This window comes from Anastrepha obliqua, chromosome 6 (genome assembly GCF_027943255.1).
Source record: "Anastrepha obliqua isolate idAnaObli1 chromosome 6, idAnaObli1_1.0, whole genome shotgun sequence".
In the NCBI taxonomy this organism is placed as follows: Eukaryota; Metazoa; Arthropoda; class Insecta; order Diptera; family Tephritidae; genus Anastrepha; species Anastrepha obliqua.
Window position 1 is genome coordinate 16,432,127 of NC_072897.1, and position 10,000 is coordinate 16,442,126.

Genomic DNA, 10,000 nt, shown 5'->3' on the forward strand with positions numbered 1-10,000 from the left:
GATTTTATGCCTGGTTTTCCATACGTTAGTTTAAATAGAGAGTTATGGAATATAACCTTGGCATATTGGCACTAAAATATATAATAAAGACATTTCAAATCAAACTGAAATGTATTGAAATGAATTTTTCCCATACATTTTTGACAATGTGAGGTGTGCATGGCAAAAAACACTCACGGTGAAGGCATGTGATATAATATGAAAATATCAAAAGTTAACTAACCAATGATATTGAAGCATATAAATCGAATCATAACTATATGAAACTCGAATTTAAGCCATATTAAACTGGTAATATTGTGATTTTATGCCTGGTTTTCCATACGTTAGTTTAAATAGAAAGTTATGGAATATAACCTTGGCATATTGGCACTAAAATATATAATAAAGACATTTCAAATCAAACTGAAATGTATTGAAATGAATTTTTCCCATACATTTTTGACAATGTGAGGTGTGCATGGCAAAAAACACTCACGGTGAAGGCATGTGATATAATATGAAAATATCAAAAGTTAACTAACCAATGATATTGAAGCATATAAATCGAATCATAACTATATGAAACTCGAATTTGAGCCATATTAAACTGGTAATATTGTGATTTTATGCCTGGTTTTCCATACGTTAGTTTAAATAGAGAGTTATGGAATATAACCTTGGCATATTGGCACTAAAATATATAATAAAGACATTTCAAATCAAACTGAAATGTATTGAAATGAATTTTTCCCATACATTTTTGACAATGTGAGGTGTGCATGGCAAAAAACACTCACGGTGAAGGCATGTGATATAATATGAAAATATCAAAAGTTAACTAACCAATGATATTGAAGCATATAAATCGAATCATAACTATATGAAACTCGAATTTGAGCCATATTAAACTGGTAATATTGTGATTTTATTCCTGGTTTTCCATACGTTAGTTTAAATAGAGAGTTATGGAATATAACCTTGGCATATTGGCACTAAAATATATAATAAAGACATTTCAAATCAAACTGAAATGTATTGAAATGAATTTTTCCCATACATTTTTGACAATGTGAGGTGTGCATGGCAAAAAACACTCACGGTGAAGGCATGTGATATAATATGAAAATATCAAAAGTTAACTAACCAATGATATTGAAGCATATAAATCGAATCATAACTATATGAAACTCGAATTTGAGCCATATTAAACTGGTAATATTGTGATTTTATGCCTGGTTTTCCATACGTTAGTTTAAATAGAGAGTTATGGAATATAACCTTGGCATATTGGCACTAAAATATATAATAAAGACATTTCAAATCAAACTGAAATGTATTGAAATGAATTTTTCCCATACATTTTTGACAATGTGAGGTGTGCATGGCAAAAAACACTCACGGTGAAGGCATGTGAAATAATATGAAAATATCAAAAGTTAACTAACCAATGATATTGAAGCATATAAATCGAAGCATAACTATATGAAACTCGAATTTAAGCCATATTAAACTGGTAATATTGTGATTTTATGCCTGGTTTTCCATACGTTAGTTTAAATAGAGAGTTATGGAATATAACCTTGGCATATTGGCACTAAAATATATAATAAAGACATTTCAAATCAAACTGAAATGTATTGAAATGAATTTTTCCCATACATTTTTGACAATGTGAGGTGTGCATGGCAAAAAACACTCACGGTGAAGGCATGTGATATAATATGAAAATATCAAAAGTTAACTAACCAATGATATTGAAGCATATAAATCGAATCATAACTATATGAAACTCGAATTTAAGCCATATTAAACTGGTAATATTGTGATTTTATGCCTGGTTTTCCATACGTTAGTTTAAATAGAAAAAATTTTCGAATATATATACATATATGAAGAATCTATATTCTAATACTAACATGTTATGGAATATAACCTTGGCATATTGGCACTAAAATATATAATAAAGACATTTCAAATCAAACTGAAATGTATTGAAATGAATTTTTCCCATACATTTTTGACAATGTGAGGTGTGCATGGCAAAAAACACTCACGGTGAAGGCATGTGAAATAATATGAAAATATCAAAAGTTAACTAACCAATGATATTGAAGCATATAAATCGAATCATAACTATATGAAACTCGAATTTAAGCCATATTAAACTGGTAATATTGTGATTTTATGCCTGGTTTTCCATACGTTAGTTTAAATAGAAAAAATTTTCGAATATATATACATATATGAAGAATCTATATTCTAATACTAACATGTTATGGAATATAACCTTGGCATATTGGCACTAAAATATATAATAAAGACATTTCAAATCAAACTGAAATGTATTGAAATGAATTTTTCCCATACATTTTTGACAATGTGAGGTGTGCATGGCAAAAAACACTCACGGTGAAGGCATGTGAAATAATATGAAAATATCAAAAGTTAACTAACCAATGATATTGAAGCATATAAATCGAATCATAACTATATGAAACTCGAATTTAAGCCATATTAAACTGGTAATATTGTGATTTTATGCCTGGTTTTCCATACGTTAGTTTAAATAGAAAAAATTTTCGAATATATATACATATATGAAGAATCTATATTCTAATACTAACATGTTATGGAATATAACCTTGGCATATTGGCACTAAAATATATAATAAAGACATTTCAAATCAAACTGAAATGTATTGAAATGAATTTTTCCCATACATTTTTGACAATGTGAGGTGTGCATGGCAAAAAACACTCACGGTGAAGGCATGTGATATAATATGAAAATATCAAAAGTTAACTAACCAATGATATTGAAACATATAAATCGAATCATAACTATATGAAACTCGAATTTGAGCCATATTAAACTGGTAATATTGTGATTTTATGCCTGGTTTTCCATACGTTAGTTTAAATAGAAAAAAATTCTCGAATATATATACATATATGAAGAATCTATATTCTATACTAACATTTTATGGAATATAACCTTGGCATATTGCCATTAAAATATATAATAAAGACATTTCAAATCAAACTGAAATGTATTGAAATGAATTTTTCCCATACATTTTTGACAATGTGAGGTGTGCATGGCAAAAAACACTCACGGTGAAGGCATGTGATATAATATGAAAATATCAAAAGTTAACTAACCAATGATATTGAAGCATATAAATCGAATCATAACTATATGAAACTCGAATTTGAGCCATATTAAACTGGTAATATTGTGATTTTATGCCTGGTTTTCCATACGTTAGTTTAAATAGAGAGTTATGGAATATAACCTTGGCATATTGGCACTAAAATATATAATAAAGACATTTCAAATCAAACTGAAATGTATTGAAATGAATTTTTCCCATACATTTTTGACAATGTGAGGTGTGCATGGCAAAAAACACTCACGGTGAAGGCATGTGATATAATATGAAAATATCAAAAGTTAACTAACCAATGATATTGAAGCATATAAATCGAATCATAACTATATGAAACTCGAATTTGAGCCATATTAAACTGGTAATATTGTGATTTTATGCCTGGTTTTCCATACGTTAGTTTAAATAGAGAGTTATGGAATATAACCTTGGCATATTGGCACTAAAATATATAATAAAGACATTTCAAATCAAACTGAAATGTATTGAAATGAATTTTTCCCATACATTTTTGACAATGTGAGGTGTGCATGGCAAAAAACACTCACGGTGAAGGCATGTGATATAATATGAAAATATCAAAAGTTAACTAACCAATGATATTGAAGCATATAAATCGAATCATAACTATATGAAACTCGAATTTGAGCCATATTAAACTGGTAATATTGTGATTTTATGCCTGGTTTTCCATACGTTAGTTTAAATAGAGAGTTATGGAATATAACCTTGGCATATTGGCACTAAAATATATAATAAAGACATTTCAAATCAAACTGAAATGTATTGAAATGAATTTTTCCCATACATTTTTGACAATGTGAGGTGTGCATGGCAAAAAACACTCACGGTGAAGGCATGTGATATAATATGAAAATATCAAAAGTTAACTAACCAATGATATTGAAGCATATAAATCGAATCATAACTATATGAAACTCGAATTTGAGCCATATTAAACTGGTAATATTATGATTTTATTCCTGGTTTTCCATACGTTAGTTTAAATAGAAAAAATTTTCGAATATATATACATATATGAAGAATCTATATTCTATACTAACATGTTATGGCATATTGGTGTTATTGTATTTTATTCCTGGTTTTCTATAGTTAGTTTAAATAGAAATAAATTTTTGAATTCAAAATTTTATATTCTATACTAGCATTACATAGAAATTATCCTCAACTGTTTGTTTCTTGTATAAATACAGGAAATTAAACAGATGATGAAGAGAAAAAAATAAGAAAAACAAAAATTTATAAGAAAAATTAAATTTTAAACAAAGGAAAAGAGGAGAAAATTTTTTCAATCATATATATTTATGATTAAAAAATAGAATTATGAAATTATTAATTTCAATTCAAAGAGAAAAATTATGTAATATATGAAATTATTACATTAAAAATGCATTTGAAAAAAAAGTAAAATGTTATTAAGAATGATAAATTATTTGAAAATTGGCAAATATTAAGAAGAAATATCGTTCTTATATTTTTATATAAAATATATAATATAGAGAACGAAAATTCTTTTTCATAAAAAACGGTTTTTGAATTTTGATAAGAAAAGCTAAAGGGGGGTCGCCCCTTTACTTTTTATATACACCGTAATTTATGAAATTTTCAAATATGAAAAACAAAGAAAAATATATAAATACAAATATTATTCTGGTTGATCCTGCCAGTAGTTATATGCTTGTCTCAAAGATTAAGCCATGCATGTCTAAGTACAAACAAATTAAAAGTGAAACCGCAAAAGGCTCATTATATCAGTTATGGTTCCATAGATCGTTAACAGTTACTTGGATAACTGTGGTAATTCTAGAGCTAATACATGCAATATAAACACGGACCTTATGGAACGTGTGCTTTTATTAGACTAAAACCAAGCGATCATTTGATCGTTAAATTGGTTGAACTCTAGATAACTTGCAGATCGTATGGTCCCGTACCGACGACAGATCTTTCAAATGTCTGCCCTATCAACTTTTGATGGTAGTATCTAGGACTACCATGGTTGCAACGGGTAACGGGGAATCAGGGTTCGATTCCGGAGAGGGAGCCTGAGAAACGGCTACCACATCTAAGGAAGGCAGCAGGCGCGTAAATTACCCACTCCCAGTTCGGGGAGGTAGTGACGAAAAATAACAATACAGGACTCATATCCGAGGCCCTGTAATTGGAATGAGTACACTTTAAATCCTTTAACAAGGACCTATTGGAGGGCAAGTCTGGTGCCAGCAGCCGCGGTAATTCCAGCTCCAATAGCGTATATTAAAGTTGTTGCGGTTAAAACGTTCGTAGTTGAATTTGTGCTTCATACGGGTAGTACAACTATATATTGTGGTATGTACATTACCTTATGTATGTAAGCGTATTACCGGTGGAGTTCTTATATATAATTAATACAATGTATTTTTTATATATTCCTCCTATTTAAACCTACTTCAGTGCTCTTCATCGAGTGTTGTTGTGGGCCGGTACAATTACTTTGAACAAATTAGAGTGCTTAAAGCAGGCTCCAAATGCCTGAATATTTTGTGCATGGAATAATGAAATAAGACCTCTGTTCTACTTTCATTGGTTTTTAGATCAAGAGGTAATGATTAATAGAAGCAGTTTGGGGGCATTAGTATTACGACGCGAGAGGTGAAATTCTTGGACCGTCGTAAGACTAACTTAAGCGAAAGCATTTGCCAAAGATGTTTTCATTAATCAAGAACGAAAGTTAGAGGTTCGAAGGCGATCAGATACCGCCCTAGTTCTAACCATAAACGATGCCAGCTAGCAATTGGGTGTAGCTACTACTATGGCTCTCTCAGTCGCTTCCCGGGAAACCAAAGCTTTTGGGCTCCGGGGGAAGTATGGTTGCAAAGCTGAAACTTAAAGGAATTGACGGAAGGGCACCACCAGGAGTGGAGCCTGCGGCTTAATTTGACTCAACACGGGAAAACTTACCAGGTCCGAACATAAGCGTGTAAGACAGATTGATAGCTCTTTCTCGAATCTATGGGTGGTGGTGCATGGCCGTTCTTAGTTCGTGGAGTGATTTGTCTGGTTAATTCCGATAACGAACGAGACTCAAATATATTAAATAGATGCTTTCAGGATTATGATGTTGAAACTTATATAGCCTTCTTTCATGCGTACATCTTGAATGTACAAGTGTTTGAATGTGTTTATATAAGTGGAGTCGTACCTGTTGGTTTGTCCCATTATAAGGACACTAGCTTCTTAAATGGACAAATTGCGTCTAGCAGTAACGAGATTGAGCAATAACAGGTCTGTGATGCCCTTAGATGTCCTGGGCTGCACGCGCGCTACAATGAAAGTATCAACGTGTATTTCCTAGACCGAGAGGTCCGGGTAAACCGCTGAACCACTTTCATGCTTGGGATTGTGAACTGAAACTGTTCACATGAACTTGGAATTCCCAGTAAGTGCGAGTTATTAACTCGCATTGATTAAGTCCCTGCCCTTTGTACATACCGCCCGTCGCTACTACCGATTGAATTATTTAGTGAGGTCTCCGGACGTGATCACTGTGACGCCTCGTGTGTCACGGTTGTTTCGCAAAAGTTGACCGAACTTGATTATTTAGAGGAAGTAAAAGTCGTAACAAGGTTTCCGTAGGTGAACCTGCGGAAGGATCATTATTGTGTTCCATATCCGTAAGAAAAACAAACAAACAAACAAACAAACAAACAAACAGACAAGCAAACAAACGAACAAAAAGAAAAAAAAAAAAAAAAAAAAAGAAAAAAAAAAAAAAATTTATATAATTATTTTGAATCCATAATTCTTTTTATTCTTTTTCATTCAATTTGTGATCCATCAATTATATCATATTAAATATAATATATGATGGTACATTTTGTAATGTTTTTTCTTATTTTTTTCTTTTAAAAACCTTTAAACATGAAAATAAAAAGTTGTACTTATTATTCATTTGATTGAATGATAAGTTAATTTGTTCACAATAACAAAAGTGGTATATATTTATTATATTATTATATATATACATAAAATGATTAAAAAAATACAAAATAATTGAATCATAATAAATACCACCACTGTATTATTGTTGAACTAAGACATTCGCAACTTAATAAAAATGTTTAGAGTTAAATATATTTGATATATATTATTGAAAGAAAATCAATTTATATATTATTAATATTATTTAATTTTACTCTTTCAATTAATATATGCAAAAAAAAATTGACATTTGTTATAAATAAAAATAAATAAAAAAATACTCTAAGCGGTGGATCACTTGGCTCATGGGTCGATGAAGAACGCAGCAAACTGTGCGTCATCGTGTGAACTGCAGGACACATGAACATCGACATTTTGAACGCATATCGCAGTCCATGCTGTTATGTACATTAAATTCAATTTTAAAGTACTGCTTGGACTACATATGGTTGAGGGTTGTAAGACTATGCTAAATAAGTTGCTTATTCTTTTATAAAAATAATTGAATTTAAGCAAATGTGTATATTATTGGATTTTAAATAATTCATAATATTAATAGCAAAAAAAATAAAGATATATAATGAATTTTATTTATTATATATTCTTTAAAAAAAAAATCCTCTCAAATAAAATGAAATGATGAAAATATTGAATCTAAGTATTCTTTACAAAAAATTTTCATATTATTTATATATATATATATAAAATAATAATTTATATATGTAATTAAAAGGAGGAATGTCTAGCATAAAAATTAAATTTTTTATTCTAGGATTGCCTCATTTTACATTATTATTATTTTTATATATTTACAATATATAAAAGGAGAAAAGAAAAATAGAGATGAAAAGATGATATAATTTTTTTTATTAAATTGTGAGAAGATAAAAAAAGAATATTAAAACAACCTCAACTCATATGGGATTACCCCCTGAATTTAAGCATATTAATGAGGGGAGGAAAAGAAACTAACAAGGATTTTCTTAGTAGCGGCGAGCGAAAAGAAAATAGTTCAGCACTAAGTCACTTTGTCTATATGTCAAATGTGAGATGCAGTGTATGGAATATCTTAATATCTAGTATGAGAAATTAACGATTTAAGTCCTTCTTAAATGAGGCCATTTACCCATAGAGGGTGCCAGGCCCGTATAACGTTAATGATTACTAGAAAGATATTTCCAAAGAGTCGTGTTGCTTGATAGTGCAGCACTAAGTGGGTGGTAAACTCCATCTAAAACTAAATATAACCATGAGACCGATAGTAAACAAGTACCGTGAGGGAAAGTTGAAAAGAACTCTGAATAGAGAGTTAAATAGTACGTGAAACTGCTTAGAGGTTAAGCCCGATGAACCTGAATATCCATTATGAAAAATTCATCATTAAATAATTAAAAAAATAATGTGCATTTTTTTCATATAAGGACATTGTAATCTATTAACATAATAAAGTATTTATCAAAAGATCATTGGTGATATTAAGTTTATTTAAATTAATTTGCTTTTTAAGCATATTAACATAAAATAAATACTAATGATTTGATAAAGTGTTGATAGATTTTATTATATATAATGCTAAAATTCATTTTTTGAATTTTACAAAAAATTTAATATCTATGATATTAATATTTATTTGTATGCATTTATATGATTAACAATGCGAAAGATTCAGGATACCTTCGGGACCCGTCTTGAAACACGGACCAAGGAGTCTAACATATGTGCAAGTCATTGAGTTATATTAAACTTAATGGCATAATTAACTTAACTTAAATATAATGGGATTAATTTTTAGTCTATTTTTTAATAAATAGTCAATTAATTCAATCCCGGGGCGTTCCATATAGTTATGTATAATGATAATTTATTATTATTTATACCTCTAACTGGAGCGTACCTTGAGCATATATGCTGTGACCCGAAAGATGGTGAACTATACTTGATCAGGTTGAAGTCAGGGGAAACCCTGATGGAAGACCGAAACAGTTCTGACGTGCAAATCGATTGTCAGAATTGAGTATAGGGGCGAAAGACCAATCGAACCATCTAGTAGCTGGTTCCCTCCGAAGTTTCCCTCAGGATAGCTGGTGCATTTAAAAATTATATAAAATAATCTTATCTGGTAAAGCGAATGATTAGAGGCCTTAGGGTCGAAACGATTTTAACCTATTCTCAAACTTTAAATGGGTAAGAACCTCACCTTTCTTGATATGAAGGTTGAGGTTATGATATAATGTGCCCAGTGGGCCACTTTTGGTAAGCAGAACTGGCGCTGTGGGATGAACCAAACGTAATGTTACGGTGCCTAAATTAACAACTCATGCAGATACCATGAAAGGCGTTGGTTGCTTAAAACAGCAGGACGGTGGACATGGAAGTCGTAATCCGCTAAGGAGTGTGTAACAACTCACCTGCCGAAGCAACTAGCCCTTAAAATGGATGGCGCTTAAGTTGTATACCTATACATTACCGCTAAAGTAGATGATTTATAAAACAATTTCGATTGATTTATAAATTTTGAAACTTTAGTGAGTAGGAGGGTACAATAGTGTGCTTAGAAGTGTTTGGCGTAAGCCTGCATGGAGCCGCTATTGGTACAGATCTTGGTGGTAGTAGCAAATAATCGAATGAGACCTTGGAGGACTGAAGTGGAGAAGGGTTTCGTGTGAACAGTGGTTGATCACGAGTTAGTCGGTCCTAAGTTCAAGGCGAAAGCCGAAAATTTTCAAGTTTTTAATAAAAAAAAAAATATTAATAAAAATATATTTAAAAATAATTAAAATACTTGAATTATTTTGAACGAAAGGGAATACGGTTCCAATTCCGTAACCTGTTGAGTATCCGTTTGTTATTAAAAATGGGCCTTGTGC

General features: G+C 30.6%; 2 non-coding genes and 1 pseudogene across 2 annotated transcripts in view; all 3 read left to right on the forward strand.

Annotated features, from left to right (window-relative positions):
- The first annotated feature begins 4,820 nt into the window (after positions 1 to 4,820).
- On the forward strand, positions 4,821 to 6,811 carry LOC129251067 (small subunit ribosomal RNA). Its single transcript, XR_008582900.1, has one exon. It is a non-coding gene; the product is annotated as a small subunit ribosomal RNA (ribosomal RNA).
- Positions 6,812 to 7,411: 600 nt separating this feature from the next.
- On the forward strand, positions 7,412 to 7,592 carry LOC129251052 (5.8S ribosomal RNA; annotated as a pseudogene).
- A 445-nt stretch (positions 7,593 to 8,037) lies between these two features.
- Positions 8,038 to 10,000, forward strand: part of LOC129251075 (large subunit ribosomal RNA) — a 3,988-nt gene continuing 2,025 nt past the window's right edge. The window contains exon 1 of the ribosomal RNA XR_008582907.1: positions 8,038 to 10,000. This exon is cut by the window's right edge and continues 2,025 nt beyond it. This is a non-coding gene — a ribosomal RNA (large subunit ribosomal RNA).